The sequence below is a fragment of the Petaurus breviceps genome, unplaced genomic scaffold (genome assembly GCF_028583685.1).
Source record: "Petaurus breviceps papuanus isolate PSGF00001 unplaced genomic scaffold, PetGlider_PUasm1.0 174, whole genome shotgun sequence".
NCBI classification, from domain to species: domain Eukaryota; kingdom Metazoa; phylum Chordata; class Mammalia; order Diprotodontia; family Petauridae; genus Petaurus; species Petaurus breviceps.
This window is the reverse complement of record NW_027185761.1, coordinates 65452940-65470246: the sequence shown is the minus strand read 5'-3', so window position 1 is coordinate 65470246 and position 17307 is coordinate 65452940. Positions and strand designations below refer to the sequence as shown.

The 17307-nt window shown below is 39.3% G+C and overlaps 1 protein-coding gene and 1 long non-coding RNA gene across 2 annotated transcripts in view; one reads left to right on the top strand and one right to left on the bottom strand.

Annotated features, from left to right (window-relative positions):
- Window positions 1-14802, top strand: part of LOC138158237 (uncharacterized) — a 25098-nt gene extending 10296 nt beyond the window's left edge. The window contains exons 2-4 of the long non-coding RNA XR_011167597.1: window positions 10181-10402; window positions 12581-12702; window positions 13067-14802. This is a non-coding gene — a long non-coding RNA (uncharacterized lncRNA). The remainder of the gene's footprint in view (window positions 1-10180; window positions 10403-12580; window positions 12703-13066) is intronic.
- Window positions 1-17307, bottom strand: part of ERC2 (ELKS/RAB6-interacting/CAST family member 2) — a 1053591-nt gene that overhangs the window by 710406 nt on the left and 325878 nt on the right. The window lies entirely within an intron of this gene.

Here is a 17307-nt window from a genome sequence, read left to right as displayed (position 1 = left end):
AAAGCCTCTAAAAGAATTCAGGGGTGGGGGGAGCAGAGCCAAGATGGTGGAGTAAAAGCAGGAACTCACTTGAGCTCATTCCCTAATTACCTCCAACACCTGTAAAAATGACTAAACAAATTTTAGAGCTACAGAACCACAAAGTGACAGAGTGAAAGAAATCTCCCACTGAAGGAAGCCTGGTAAACTGAGAGGAAGGGTCAATGCAGCAGGCTGGGAACACAGCACAATCCTGTGTGGGCCACTCCAGCATAGATGGGCCTGAGCAGACCTCAGGGACTAAATCACTGGCAGGTGTGGTAGTTTCCAGACTTCTCAACCCATAAAAACAGAAGAGAAAGTAAAAGGTCAGTAGGGAAACTCTGTTGGACCTGAGTGAGAGAAGAATACAGTCCACCCCCGACTCCCGGGGTGGCAGAGATGGCAACGGCTGTGCAGTGGCTGCTTCCAGAGATCCAGGCCCACAGATGGTGGGGGGACCAAAGAAGATGACTGGAGAGCAATCACAGGATTCTCTTGCTTTGCCCTGCTTGGATCTGGGTCACAGTCTTGGGTGGTGGCCCTGGGGTGAGGAGGAGCACTGGCATGGCAGAGTTTGTGGCAGGTGTGCAGAGGCAGTCATCTTCACCGTTCTGGGGAAGGTGCCTGGAAGAAACTCTCAGAAAAGCTGCACAAAATCCCAGAAAACTGGGACACAGCACTCTTCGCTGTGGAAGCAGTGTTCTACCCTGGCAAAGAGCTCAAAAGTCAAGTAATTGGCTGGCAAAATAAGCAAACAGAGGAAGAGAAATCAGACTATGGAATCATTCTTTGGTGACAAAAAAATATCAAAATATAGAACCAGAAGAAAACAACAAAGTCAAAATTCCTGCATCAAAAGCCTCCAAGAAAAATATGAATGACTTACAGGCTGTGGAGGAACTCAAGAAGGATTTTGAAAATCAAGTAAGAGGAGTAGAGGAAAAACTGGGAAGAGAAATGAAAATGATGCAAGAAAATCGTGAAAAATGAGTCACCAGCTTGCTAAAGGAGACCCAAAAATACTGAAGAAAAAACCTTAAAAAATAGACTAACTCAATGGCAAAAGAGCTCCAAAAAACCACTGAGGAGAAGAATGCCTTAAAAATTTGAATTTGCCAGATGGAAAAGGAAGTTCAAAAGCTCATTGAAGAAAATAATTCCTTCAAAATTATATTGGAGCAAATGGAAGCTAAAGACGTTATGAGAAATCAAGATGCTATAAAACAGATCCAAATGGATGAAAAAATAGAAGGCCATGTGAAATATCTCACTGGAAAAACCACTGACCTGGAAAATAGATCCAGGAGAGAGAGAATTTTAAAATTATTGAACTTCCTGAAAGCCATGATCAAAAAAAAGAGTCTAGGCAACATCTTTGAAGAAATTATCAAGGAAAACTGCCCTGATATTCTAGAACCAGAGGGTAAAATAGAAATTGAAAGAATCCACAAATTGCCTCTTGAAAAAGATACCAAAAAGAAAACTCCTAGGAATATTGTAGCCAAATTTCAGAGTTCCCAGATCAAGAAGAAAATATTACAAGCAGTCAGGAAGAAACAATTTGATTATGGTAGAAACACAATCAGGATAATACAAGATCTAGCAACTTCTACATTAAAGGATTGAAGAGCTTAGAATATGATATTTGGGAGGTCAAAGGAGCAAGGATTAAAACCAAGAATCATTTACCCAGCAAAACTAAGTGTAATACTTCAGGGGAAAATATGGACATTCAGTGGAATATGGAACTTGCAAACATTCTTGATGAAAAGGCCAGAGCTGAACAGAAAATCTGATTTTCAAATATAAAAAGCAAGAAAAGGTAAATAGGAAAATCATAAGGAACATGTTAAAGTTGAAGTGTTTACATTCCTACATGGAAAGACATATATATATATGTGTGTGTGTGTGTGTATGTATACATATGTATATATGTAAAGGTGGGTTGTGTATATGTGCATATGTATACATATGTATATATAGACAGAGGGTACTGGGTGAGTTGAATATAAAGGGATAATATCTAAAAAATAAAATTAAGAGGTGAGAGAGGAATATATTGGGATAAGGAAAAAGGGAGAGATAAAATAGAGTAAATCATCTCACATAAAAGAAACAAGAAAAAGTTGTTAAAATGGAGCGGAAGAGCAGGGAAGTGAAATTCAACCTTACTTTCATTGGATTTGCCTTAAGGAGGGAATAACATACACACTCAATTAGGTATCTTAACCTACAGGAAAGTAGGGAGGAATGGGATAAGAGGGGGGGATTATAGAAGGGAGGGCAGACTGGGGGAGAGGGTAGTCAGAAGCAAACATTTTTTAAAAGGGGCAGGGTCAAAGGAGAAAATAGAATAAATGGGGGGGGTGGGATAGGATGGAGGGAAATACAGTTAGGCTTTCACAATAGCATGGACACATTTTGTATAACTACACATGTATAACCTATATTGAATTGCTTGTCTTCCCAGTGGAGGTGGGTGAGGAGGGAAGAAGGGAAAGAATCTGGAACATGAAGTTTTAAAAACAAATGTTGAAAAATTGTTTTTACATGCAGCCTGGAAATAAGATGCACAGGCAATGGGGTATAGAAATCCATCTTGCCCTTCAAGAAAGTAAGGGGGAAGGAGAGGGGATAAAGGGAGATATAAGAGAGGGAAGACTGGGGGGATAGGTATTCAGTATGCTTACCATCTTTGGGTGGGGGGGTAGGGGAGAGATGTGAAGAAAATTTATAACTCAAAGTCTTGTGGAAATGAATGTTGAAAATTAAAAATAAATAAATAAATTCTTGGGAAAACAAAAGAATTCTGGAGCAACAGAATCCACTAAAAGATGGAGTGAAACAATTTTCCAGTCTAAGATAATTTAGAAGGACTTCAGGAAAGTCCTGGCTCACTTTGGTAAAAGAGGAACATAACCCAGCCCAGGCAATGCCTGGGCAAGCCAGCAGGAGGCTTTTGGCCACAGCACAGATTAGCAGCCGAGGCCCCAAGACTCTGGCTCAGCAGATCAGTGGTGCAGCATTATAGTTGTGAGACCTCCAGCCCCACTGCAGCAAATGAAGTGCCAGCCCCACAATGAGTCACCAGCTTGCTAAAGGAGACCCAAAAATACTGAAGAAAAAACCTTAAAAAATAGACTAACTCAATGTCAAAAGAGCTCCAACACAGGGCAAAATGGGCACAACTAGGCTGGGCCATCCTAGTGCAGTGTCCAAGCCGCCAATCCCAGAGACCCCAGCAGAGAAAGCCAGTGACCAGCGCAAGAAGTTTGGAACAATGCCCCCTGCACTGCAGGAACAGAGCTCAACTTTTTAAAAAACGAGCAAAAACCAAAAAAAGATTCACAGAAAGCTACTATGGTGACAGAGAAGACCAAAACACAAAGTTAGAAGAGGACAAAAGCACCAAAATGTCCGCGTCTAAAGTCTCAAAGGGGAATATGAATTGGTCTCAAGTTCCAAAGGAGAGTCAACAGCTCAGAAAAGGAAGCACAAACATTGACTAAAGAAAACAACTCCTTAAAAAATAGAATTGAAGAAAAAAAAATTTAAGGCAGCTAGGTGGCACGGTGAATACAGCACCAGTCCTGGAGTCAGGAGGACCTAAGTTCAAATACGGCCTCAGATACTTGACACTAGCTATGTGACCTTGGGCAAGTCACTTAACCCCAAATGCCTTCCCTTCCCCCCTCCCAAAAGAATAGAATTGGCCAAATTGGGGGGGGGAACTACTGAAGAAAACAACTCCTTTAAAAGTAGAATTGGTCAAGTGTAAAAGGAGGTACAAAAACTAACTGAAGAAAATAATTCCTTAAAAAATACAATTGAGCAATTGGAAGCTAATGACTCTATGAGACATCGAGAATCAGTCAAAACAAAATCAAAAGAATGAAAAATAGAGAAAAATGTAAAATGCATCATTAGAAAAACAACTAACTGGGAAAATGGAGTTAGGAGAGATAATTTAAGAACTATTGGACTACCTGAAAGCCATGATTTTAAAAAAAGCCTGATCAGCATCTTTGAAGAAATTATCAAGGAAACCTGCCCTGATATCTTAGAACCAGAAGGTAAAAGTCCTTGAAAGAACCCATTGATCACCTCCTGAAAGAGATCCCAAAATGAAAACTCCAAAGAATATTGTAGCAAAGTTCCAGAACTATCAAGTCAAGAAGAAAATACTGCTAGCAGCCAGAAAGAAACAATCTAAATATCAAGGAGCCATAGTCAATATTGCACTGCAAAAAGCAGCTTCTACATTAATGGATCAGGGGCCTTGGAATATGATATTCCAGAAGTCAAAATAGTTTTGATTACAACTAAAAATCAACTACTCAGCAAAATTGCATACAATCTTTCAGGGGAAAAGATGGATGGATATTCAATGAAATAGGGGACTTTCAAACTTTCCTGATGAAATTATCAAAGCTGAACAGAAAATGAGATCTTCAAATACCAGACTAAAGAGAAGTATAAAAAGGTAAACAGGAAAGAAAAAAAGCACACATGGTATTCAATAAGGTTAAATTGTTTACATCCCCACATGGGAAGATGATGCTTGAAACTCTTAAGAACTGTATCTCTATTAGGGCAGTTAGAAAGAATACACTTATAGGTTTGTGGTATAAGTTAACTTTGATGTGATAAAAAATTATTAAGGAGTGAAAAAAGGATTGTACTGGGAGAAGAAGAAAAGGGGAGGCAGAATGAGGTAAATTATGACACATAAAGAGGCATGAAGCACCTGCTGCAATAGCAAGAAATAAGGGAAGGGGGAGCATTGTTTGAAGCTTATTCTCATTGGATTTGGCTCAAAGAGGTAATAGCATACACATTCAGTTGGGTAGAAAAATCTATCTTACCCTATAGAGAAGTAGGATGGGAAGGGAAAAAGAAAAGTGGCATGGGGGGTGCTGATAGAAGGGAGAGCAGACTGGGGGAGACAATGGTCAGAAGTAAAACACTGGTGAGGAGTGACTGGGTAAAAGGAGAGAAAAAAGGGGGGAGAAAATAGGATGGAAGGAAGTACAGAGTTAGTAATCCTGACTGTGAATGTGAATGGGATAAACTCCCATAAAATGGAAGTGGATAAAAAACCAGAATCCTACAATATATTGTTTACAAGAAACACATTTGAAGCAAAGAGACACACAGAGTAAAGGTAAAAGGCTAGAGCAGAATATATTATGCTTCAGCTGAAATAAAAGGAAAAAAAGCAAGGGTAGCAATCCCAATCTCAGACAAAACAAAAGCAAAAATAGATCTAATTAAAAGAGATAAGGAAAGAGACTATATCTTGCTGCTAAAAGGTACCATAGACAATGAAGTAATATCAAAACTAAACATATATGCACCAAATAGTATAGCATCCAAATTCTTAGAGAAGTTAAAGGAGTCATAGGAAGAAATAGACAGCAAAACTATACTAGTGGGGAACCTCAACCTCCTTTTCTCAGAACTAAAATCTAACCACAAAGTAAACAAGAAAGAAATTAAGGGAATGAATAGAATTCTAGAAAAATTAGATATGATAGACTTCTGGATAAAAGTGAATGGGGATAGAAAGGATTATACATTTTTCTCAGCAGTACATGGCACCAACACAAAAATTGACCATGTTTTAGGCATAATAACCTCAAAGTCAAATGCGGAAAGGAAGAAATATTAAATCCATCCTTCTCAGATCATAAGGCAATAAAAATTACATGTAATAAAGGGTCATGGAAAGATAGATGAAAAATTAACAGAAAACTAAATAATCTAATCTTAAAGAACAAATGGGTCAAACAACAAATCATAAAAACATTCAATAATTCATCAAAGAGATTAACAATAATGAGCTAACATACCCAAATTTATGGGAAGCACCCAAAGCAGTACTTAGAGGAAATTTTATATCTCTAAATGCTTATATGAATAAAATAAAGAAAGAGCAGATCGATGAATTGGGCAGGCAATTTAAACAGCTAGAAAAAGAACAAATTTAAAATCTCCAATTAAATACCAAATTAGAAATTCTAAAACTCAAAGGAGAGATCAATAAAATTGAAAGTAAAGAAAAATTATTGAGCTAATTAATAAAACAAAGAGCTGGTGTTATGGAAAATCAATAAAATAGATAAACTTTTAGTTAATTTGATTTTTTAAAAAAGAAAGAAAACCAAATTACCAGTATCAGAAATGAAAAGAGTGAATTCACCACCAATGAAGAGGAAATTAAAGTGATATTAAAGAGCTACTTTGCCCAACTACATGCCGATAAATATGACAATCTAAGTAAAATGGTTCAATATTTACAAAAATATAAATTGTCCAGATAAACAGAAGAGGAAATAAAATATTTAAATAATGCCATTTTAGAAAAAGAAATTAAATAAGCCATCAACAAACTCCCTAAGAAAAAATCTCCAGGTCCAGATGGATTTACAAATGAGTTCTACCAAACATTTAAAGAACAATCGGGGCAGCCAGGTAGCACAGCAAGTAAGAGCACTGGCTCCAGTGTCGGGATGACCTGGGAATCGAATCCTGGGCTCAGACACTTAGCACCTACCCAGAAACACCTGGACATGTAACCTTGAGCAAATTCCTTAACCCCAATTGCTTAGGGGCAGCCAGGTGGCTCAGCGAGTAAGAGTTGGGATGACCTAGGGATCAAATCTGGGCTCAGATACTCAGCACCACACCCAGAAATAACTGGCCGTGTAACCTTGAGCAAGTTACTTAACCCCTGTTGCTTTTTTAAAAAAATAAAGAACAATGAATTTTAATACTATATATAAGCTATTTGAAAAACAAATGAAGAAGGAGTTCTACCAAATTCTTTTCATGACACAAATGTGGTGTTGATACTTAAACTAGGAAGGGTCAAAAGAGAGAAAATTATAGACCAATTTCCCTAATGAATATTGACGTAAATATTAAGTAAAATGTTAGCAAAGAGATTAAAGCAATTTGTCACAAGGATAAGACACCAAGACACTATACCAGAAATGCAGGACTGGTTCACTATTAGGAAAACAATTAGCATAACTGACCATATCAATAGCAAAACCAACAAATCATGTGATCATTTCAATGGATGTGGAAAAAGCTTCTAACAAAATACAGCACTCATTCCTATTAAAAACTCTAGAGAGTATAGGAATATATGGAGCTTTCCTTAAAATGGTAAGTAGTATATAAAAACATCAACAAACATTATCTGTAATGAAAATAAGTGAAAAGCCTTCCCAATAAGATCAGGGGTGAAACAAGGCTATCACTACTATTATTTAATACTATATGAGAATTGTGAGCTTCGGCAACAAGAAAAGAAAACGAAAGCGAAGGAATTAGAATATACAATGAGAAAACAAAACTATCACTCTTTGCAGATGATATGATGGTATACTTAGAGAATCACCTAAAAAACTACTTGAAATAATAACTTTAGCAAAGTTGCAGGATATAAAATAAGCCCATATAAATCATCAGCATTTCTATTTTTTTTTACCAACCAAGCTAATCAAGAAGAGATAGAAAGAGAAATTCCATTTAAAAGAACTGTAGACAACTTAAAATATTTGGGAGTCTACTCAAACCCAGGAAATATATGAACACAATTACAAAACACTTTTCACACAAATAAAGTCAAATCTAAACAACTGGGAAAATATCAGTTGCTCATGGGTAGGCTGATCTAATAAGAATGACAATTCTGCCCTAAATTAATTTACTTATTCAGTGCCATGCCAATCAAACTACCAAAAAAAATTTTATAGAGCTAGAAAAAAACAACAAAATTCATCTGGAAGAACAAAAGGTCTAGAATATCAAGAGAATTCATGAAAAAGTGCAAAGGAAGGTGGCCTAGATGTACCAAATCTATAACCATATCATGAAGCAGCAATCATCAAAATTATTTGGTACTAAGAAGTAGAGAGATGGATCAATGAAATAGGTTAGGCACAGAAGACACAGAAGTAAATTATTATAGTAATCTACTGTTTGATAAACCCAAAGGCTTTATCTTCTGGGATAAGAACTCACTATTTAACAAAAACTGCTAGAGAAATTGGAAAAGAGTATGGCAGAAACTAGACATAGACCACCATCTCACACTGTATATTAAGATAAGGTCAAAATGGGTTCATGATGTAGACATAAAGGGTGATACCGTAAGCAAATACAAGAGCAAGGAGTAGTTTACCTGTCAGATATATGGAGAAGGAAAGAATTTATGACCAAACAAGAGATAGAGAATATAAATGAAATACAAAATCAATCATTTTGATTATATTAAATTAAAAAGGCTTTGCACAAACAAAACTACACAACAAAGATTAGAAGGAAAGAAGAAAAATGGGAAACAATTTTTTCTAGCAAATGTTTCTGATAAAGGCCTCATTTCTCAAATATATAGGGAACTAAGTCAAATTTATAAGAATACCAGTATTCTGCAATTGATAAATGGTCAAAGGATATTAATATCTTCAGATGAAGAAATTAAACCTATCTATAATCATATGAAAAAATGCTCTAAATCACTATTGATTAGAGAAATGCAAATTTAAAAAAAACTCTGAAGTACCACCTGGCAGCTATCAGATTAGTTAATATGACAGAAAAGGAAAATGATGAATGTTGGAAAAGATGTGGGAAAATTGGAACACTAATGCACTGGTCATGAAATTGTGAACTGATCCAACCATCCTAGAGAGCCAGGGCAATCAAACTGTGCATACCCTTTGACCCAGCAATATCACTTTAGGTCTGTATCCCAAGAGCTCATAAAAAAGGGAAAAGGACCCACATGTACAAAAATATTGATAAATGCTCTTTCTGTGGTGGCAAAGAATTGTAAATTTAAGGAATGCCCATCAATTGGGAATGGTTGAACAAGCTGTGGTATATTAATGTAAATTGTGCTATGAGAAATGATGAGGTATATTTCAGAACTGATGCCGAGCAAAGTGAGTAGAGCCAGATCATTGTACGTGGCAACAGCAACACTGTGTGATGATTAACTACAATCGACTTAGTTCTTCTCAGCAATACAACAATCCAAGACAATTCCAAAAAACTTGTGATGGAAAATGCTGTCCACATCCAGAGAAAGAACTATGGAGTCATGGAGTCTAAATGCAGATTGAAGTGTACTATTTTCATTTTCTTGTTTTTTTGTTTGTTTTGGCTTTTCTCTTTTGTTCTGTTTCTTCTTTCACAACATGATGAATGTGGAAATATGTTTATATGATTACACATGTATAATATGTATCAGATTGCTTGCCATCTTAGGGAGGATGGGAGGGAGAAAAAATTTGAAACTCAAAATAATATATAAAATTAATGCCGAAAACTATCTTTATGGGTAATTGGAAAAAATAAAAAATAAAATAAAATAAAAATAAATACTATTTACCAAAAAAAAAGAAAAAACAGCAGAGCCACCACACTTGGACTCTAACACCACAGTCCCAGATGTGTTTATTTTTTTTTCAAGTTAGAACTGACACTATAAAGATGAGCAAAACATTCATATTGAGCCAAGCAGACACGGATGAGATCTCAGTAACGGAGGCCACACAACTGGGAAGGTATCGAAGGACTGATTCAAAGTATAGAAGTATAGAAGAGGAAATACCGAAAACAGAGAAAAAATATCTGAGATTTTGCTAATACTGGAAAAAATCAAGGGAGACATCAAATGCTAACCAATATGCTGGTCCTGTCTATACAAAATCTTCATCTATAGACACCAAGAGGCCACCTCAAGGAGGGCATTAGTAAAGGAAAAGCAATCTGTCCCAAGAGATTGCTGCCAACTTCAATGGACGCCATCTTTACTCAAAACTGACTAAAAGGTGCAGAGAGCACAAGACCCTGCATGGAGTCATTGAGCCTATTTGGTCTATTCTAGTTTTCAGAGAAATTATTTCTTGGTTAAGATTTTTCTCTTCTAAGCTATTCCCCTCCCAATTCTTTCCTCAAGAGCTTTTATTTCATTTTTTTAATGTCTTGCTTCATTTCTTTTGAGTGCTGTATTCATAAAGTCCTTGTCGAAAATCCATTTTTTCCCTTTGCGTCTCTACTGATGATTGTTATAAAGTTAAATTGGCAATCTTATTTTTTTTAATACTGATCAATGTTTTCTCTAATTAATTCATCCCTTCAGCTTTCATTTCAGGGTTTTGTGCTCCCTGCTATACTTTTGGGTGGGGTAGCCAGCCCTGCTTGGACTGACCTTTACCTCCCAGGGATTGGTTCTCTCTGGACCTTTGAAGTTCTGAATGCTAGATCCCCAGGGTTCTCTCTGATGTCTCAGGATGAAGAGTAATGAGGACCTGAAGTACACAATCTGAAAGTTATGGCACCGTGCTGAAAAGGTGCCCCTCTGGTACGTCACAGCCTCTTTAAGACCTGGAACTTTCAATCTGCTCTGAGGCTCTCAGGCAAGCCTTTCATTTTTGTCACCTCTAAACTCAGACTTGTAGGCTCTACATATCTGCCCGTGATCTTTCCATGAGGCTACTCCATGTAAATGTTTGGTTTCTCGGTGGCTCCTTCCTCCTTGCCTAGGGGATTCTGACTGGCTTTTTGTGTAGTTCTGGGGTGGAAGAAGTCACTCAGTATAGTTCCTCTCTGGATTTTGCATTATGTATTATTTATATATTTTATTTATTATTGTTCAGTCTAGTGTAGAGGTTGAGGTTTTGCAGAAGTAGGTGTATGGGAGCTGAATGGTCTTCTATCTTGGCAAGACAATGAGCTGCTCAATCCTCATCGTTTTCCTTTTCATCACTAAAGAGAATGAGCTTTACTCTAGAAATGGGGGTGGGGTGGGGAGAGAAGATCACCAGGAAACTGATGCCCAAAACAAGTGAGGAAAGAGTAAGCTGTCCTTGACTAAATCAATTCACTTGGATGGGATAAGCTAGATATTTGAAGGCTGAGGAACTGAGAGAGAATGCGGAATCTGTGTCATGAAAAAGCACAATGGACAGAATCTTAAGGTACACTAATGGGAAAACATGCACAAGAATCATGCGGGATGAGGAGGCAAGATTGGGTTCTTGGCCGAATCCATGAGATCAGAGATCCACCTGAGCATTAGGGTAACTGAGGACTGACCAAGGACAAGAACCACACAGGATCAGAGGCAGAGAGGAGCTTTTTTCAGTCATGTCCAACTCTTCATGATCCCATTTGGGGTTTTCTTGGCAAAGATACTGGAAGGCTTTGCCATTTCCTTCTCCAGCTCATTTTGCAGATGAGGAAACTGAGGCAAACAGGGTTAAGTGACTTGCCCAGAGTCACACACTAGGAAGTGCCTGAAGCCAGATTTGAACTCAGAAAGAGGAGTCTTTCTGACTCCAGGCTTGGCACTCTGTTACACTACAGCACCACCAAGTGTCCCCAGCAGCAGAAGATACCATTTGAATATATATTTAAGAATAGTAATCATAGCTAACATTTATAGAATGCTTTATTTAAGGTTTGCAAAGTGCTTTACAAATACTATTTCACTTGATTCTCACAACAAGCCTGGGAGGTAGATACTATTATTATCCTCATTTTAACCAAAGAAGAGACTGAAGCAGGCAGAGATGAAATTACTGGTCACACGGCTGGCAAGAGCCTGGGGCCAGATTCTAACTCTGGCCATCCTGACTCCGGTGTTGCATCTGCTACACCACCAGTTGGCTTACCTATCTATGGCACTAGACAATCACTATACCAAGCTCTGAGGACACAAAGACCCGATCCTTGACCACATGAACTCATACTCTTGTAGAAGATGCCACATCTAGACAGAGAAGTGAAAATAAGGTAATTTTTGGATTAAAAGAGATTGCCCATTAGGGCAAAATGGTCAAAAAGGGAAGGCTTCTTGGAGAAGGTGACCCTGGGCCTGAACCATAAAGGAAGGTAGGGATTTGGAAAGGAAAAAAGTGAGGAATGAGCACACTCCAGACATGGGGACAGCCCGAACAGAGGCCAGATGGAATGGATGGCCTATGGAATTCTGGGAAGGGCTAGCATAACACGTTGGCTGCTCCCCATGCCTGCAATGCTCCCCCTCCTCATATCTGCCCCAAGTTTCCTTCTTCAGGTCCCAAGTAAAATCCCATCTTTTACAGGAAGCCTTCCCAGACCCCTCCTAATTATGGTGCCTTGCCTCTTATTTCTTATTTATCTTACTATTCTTGTTTCTTATCTATCCTGAATATGGTTTGCTTTGTACATATTTGCTTACATGTTGTCTCCCCCATTAGATTGTAAGCTCCTTGAGGACATAAACTGTCTTTTGCCTCTTTTTTATTTTCTGAGTGTGCTCAGCACAGTGCCTGGAAAATAGTAGGCACTTGATACATGTTTATTGACTGATTGCAACTAAAGCACTGAGTACCCCAAGGGTAATAGTGTAAATAATGAAATTCGTAATAGGAATAACTCACACTTATTCAGTACTTTATATATTTAATAATATTATATATTTAATCTTAATTTAATAAATATATTTAATTCCATTTTATCCTTCGAATACCTTGCATGTGTTTTCCCCATTTTACAGACAAGGAATATGAAGCTGAGAGAGATTATATAAAGGACACAGGAGACCAAGTATCTGAGCCAGGATTTGAACTCAAGTCTTCCTGATCCCAAGTCTAGTGATACCTGTGCCTGGAAATGGAGGTAGGAGATAGATGGTGGGAAGCTTCCAATGCCACACTGAGGAGTTTGTATTTTATCTTAGAAATAACAGGTAAACATTAAAGATTTTTGACTAGGGAATGGCACAGTCAGAACCATTTCTTAGGAAGGTAGATGGATTGCGGGGAGGGAAAGGAAGCAAAGAGACCAGTGAAGAACCTATTGTGATAATCCAGGGACAAGACAATGTAGACATGAATTAGATAGTGACCATGGGAATATGTATGATGAATATTTGTTACAAAGGCTTGGCTTTTCTATATTTCCTGGGCAAGGAGAGATGAGAGGGAGACAAAAACAAATGCTTGTTCATTGAAAAAAATAAAATTCAATTTTTTTTTCCAAGGGACCCTTAAGAGATGCTGACAAGGTAAAATTAGACAAGACCCAGCAGTGGTAGGAAAGGAAGGAAAGGTGAAAGCCAAGGAAAATTCTTAGGTTGGGAACCTGAGTGCCCAGCAGAATACAGAAGATGGTGGCATCCTCAAGAGAAAAACAGGGAAGTTTGGAGAAGGGATGGCTCGAGAGGAGAAAGATGATGTTGGACGTCTCTGAATGTTTGTTGTTGAATTGAATTTCCTTCTAAGCGTCATTCACAAAAGGGGAAGCAATGGTCTACTTGAATTACACAGCCCAGCACACATTCAGTTTATTTCCCATCCCTCAAATGCCAAGTTTGTTCATGCTCAGAAGACTTTCCATAAGCTTTTCTGGGTTTCCACTTCCTAATCATCCTATCCCGAATGGCATTTCTTTCCATGAAATAGCCTTGAAAGCGAAAGTATCTTCTTAAACTCTTTAAACAAGGTCATTGTAGACGAATTCAAAGTCAACAGGCATGGTTCTAGGACCATACCTGGGAAGGAGGGAGTCTCTACCACAGTCCTTTTTTTTTCTGAAATAGAATCTATTTAGATTTTTGTCATACCTGGATTCTTGTTAAAGTAATCAGGTGGTACATTATTAATAACTGCAAATTATTGACAGGTTTAATTGCATGGAACAAGCAAGCAAATAATTTCCTAAATTCATTCACTCTGATAGTTGCTGCTAACACAGCAGTCACGTAAATTTTTAACAACAACAAAAATCCGATTTTTTAAAAAATAATTTTTAAATGTCTCTATGTCTGTTTTTTCTTTTCCTGGAAAGAATTCAGAATGTAAAATCTCTTTCCCAGACAAAGATTATCCTACACATGGGTGAAATTCTGCTCCTTCTTCTAATCTCTGCAAAAGATTGTGAAAATAAAGATTCATTTCATAGGACAGGACAATGCCAGCTCTGAAAAGCAGACTCAAAATGACGTCTAGCCCAGATTAAGTGAGCAGGGGTCTGTATTATGGAATGGTCCATTATCCATTCCATTTGCCAGGACCTTCATTACTCCTATCACAGTCCCAGAATACAGAACACAGGGGAGCTGTTTTCTTTCACTGGTGATGATAACGGCCTTTAGATTCGGAATAATAAAGATAATATTATAATAAGTACTCGCGCCTTTTCCTCACAGATCGCTATGTTCTCGCCAAGGACTGTGTCGCCATTTCTCATAACTTTGCTGGTAGGCATACTGCCATTTCATTTTTACTCTCTCATTTAGAAGAGTCTGTTAACTGAGGCACAAGGAACTTAAAATGACAGAGAATACGCCCAGAGTAAGCACACTACAACCCAGTTAACCCAGTAACCAGAAAAGCTGTTAAAATTTTAGTATCCCACATAGTTCAATATTATAGGATGGAGCAAACCCTTAGAGAAAGAATGAAGGTTGAAACCCTACACCCTGCGGTGGGGAGGGGCCACATGCTGGTGCAAACCTTCGAAGAAAAGGTTCCAAGGCTTTGCAAACACAATCCAACCAGCTCCATGGAAAGGAGTCCAGGCCTCTGAGCAAATGAGTTCTCCAGCCCTCTCCTATCCTCTGGAAGATGGAATCAGATGAAAAAGAATGGAGTTTGAGCTGTTTCCTCTTACAGATAAACTCTGAATCCAGGAAACAGGACCCTTTAAAAATCAATTGTTTTCACGTCTTTCCCCCTTGGATGTTCTTGGACTCCTATAGGTCTATATAAACATAAACACACACACATATTTCAATTTTAATGCACTAACCCCTCTCTCCCTGCCTCTCAGACAAACTGTAATAAAGGGATGCCCCCAAGGGCCCTTAACCCATTTCAACATCAGAGCAATCTTCTCAACAACCAGCCTTCCCACAAAACTTGGCCCCAAAGCTACAACCAGCTACAGAAGAAATTCTCATCTAGCATCCTCCCCATTGGAACTGCAATGTCCTCAGCTGTTAGCAGCCCCAAAGGGCCTCCATTTCTTCACCTGCCCCCAAATCTAACCAGTCTGTCACCAAACAGAAGTAAGTCCATGGATGGCTTTCATTTTAGGCATTAGTACTGGATGGCGAGGGGATTCCTCAGACCTGTGATCTGTGGGAACCATGTGAAAAGGTTTATGGCTCCGGACCTTGGGTGAGTTGCTAGACTTCCCTGGGTCTCAGTTTCCTCATTTGTAAAATAAGAGGGTTGGACCAGATGGCCTCCAATTCTAGCTCTGTGATGCCATGAATAACCCTACTGAAGGTCTGACAAGTCCATGTCTTAGAGGAGGTTAAGCTCTACCTCTCAAATCAATGTGTCCTTCCAAGGATTCTCTGGTCAGTGTTCAGCTGATCAACCAACAAGTATTTACCATGGACTGCCGAGTCCCCAGGGTACAAATAAAAAAGTGAGACGTATCCTGCCTTCAAGAAACTTACAATATACCATCTGTCACTGTGATCAGGAAAAGTTCCCTCCATCAAAACCTATCACAACCAGTTCAAAACTTAGTTCCTGAAGCTCAGAAAGTCAAATGATGTTGTCACAGCTACATAAGTGTCAGAAACAGATTTTGAACTCAGAGAGCTTCCCAAGTCCACCAAAAATCTTGTTTGAGCAAGCCCATCTCATTGGTTCTTTTGAGGGGCCCTGCACTTGGGACTTCATAGACCTGAGTTCTGGCCCCAAATGGGACACAGAGTCATTGCAGGTTTCTATGGCAAGTCACTGAACTGGCCTCAGTTTCCTCATCTGTAAACCAAAGTGGTAGAAAGAAGATATCTCCAAGGCTACACTCACTGTCGCTTTGAATATATTGATTCTCACATGATAGGAAAGTAACCCTGCAGAAACTGCCTTTCTCCCCTCCCTTCCCACCTACCCCCAAGGCCCAATTCCCCTATCCAGGATCAGGGGATCCCTGAGGAAGAGCCCCATGAAAGCCTTCATAAAACCACCATCAGATTCTCCCCCCCCCAAGACCATGCCACCTCAATGGACCTCCAACTGTAATGGTTCCCAAATCATTGTCCTCGTAGTCTCACAACCTTAGATATAGCAGCCTACTGAGCCACCACCAGCCCTTCCCATTCCAAGCCCTCCTCATAATTCAATAATGCACTTAAAATATCATGTTGTGTATATCATGCTGTGTTGGGAGGTTTATCCCCACACACCCCTCAATTATAAAGTCCTTGAGGGTAGGTACAATATCTTATTTAAATATGACATCTGTCCCAGTTCCTAATATAATGTTCCCCACAGAGCCAATGCTTAAAAATATCTGTTACTGTTGCTGCTTATGCAATGATTCCAGCCAAAGGAGATTCCCCATCTGACTCCGTATAGTCTAAAACCACCCTCATGCCTGAAACGCCTTCCCCTCACATTCACCTCTCACAAGCCTTGTCTTCTCTCCAAGCTAGGCTCAGGTCCTAGGGCCCCCTCCAAAGACCTTTCCTGGATCCCCTTCACAATTTTTCTGTTTTGTTGTAAAGATTGTATCTGCCAACAGAATGGAAGCAACTTGCAGGCAGGGACTGTTCTGTTCTTTGCCAACTTGGTATCTCCCTCGCGGCCCTTAGAACAGCATATATACCTACAGCTGTTATGGAATCTGGTCATCTCAGAGTTGGAACAGACCTCAGCTCCCAGCTAGGCCAGTCCATACTAAGCCAGAATCGCTTTGACAACACGCCCCAGAAAAAGTTGTCCAACCTTTGTTTGAAAACCTCCAGAGAGGACAAATCCACCACTTCCCAGGGCAGCCCATTCCTCTCCGGGGTAGCTCTCACTGTTAATGAGTTTGGTTTTCCTTGCATGGAGACTAAATTAGCTTCTTCCCTCTGGGCCCAAAAAGAACCAGCCTAATCCCTCCTCCATATAACAGCCTTCCAAAAAATTCAACACAGTCTCATGTTACCTCTGAGTCTTTCCTTTCCCAACACATACATACCCAGTGCCATCAACTAATCCTCCTAGGGCAGGCAGAACAGGGCTGCCACTCCGCACATGCCCCCTTATAGATAGCCTTTCTAAACTGAAGCGCCCAGAACCAAGCACACAGCTCCAGATGGAACTGAGCTGAGCAGAGAAGAGACCCCAGGGCTGCCCACTGCCTTCTCTGGGGAAGCTCAGCCCTTCTCACCCTCCACCCTGGCTGCTACATCCTGCTTTTGACTCCCACTGGCCCCCAATGCCTTGTCAAACCCACCACAATCCCAGCATTCTAATTGTTGTGGTGATTTTTTAA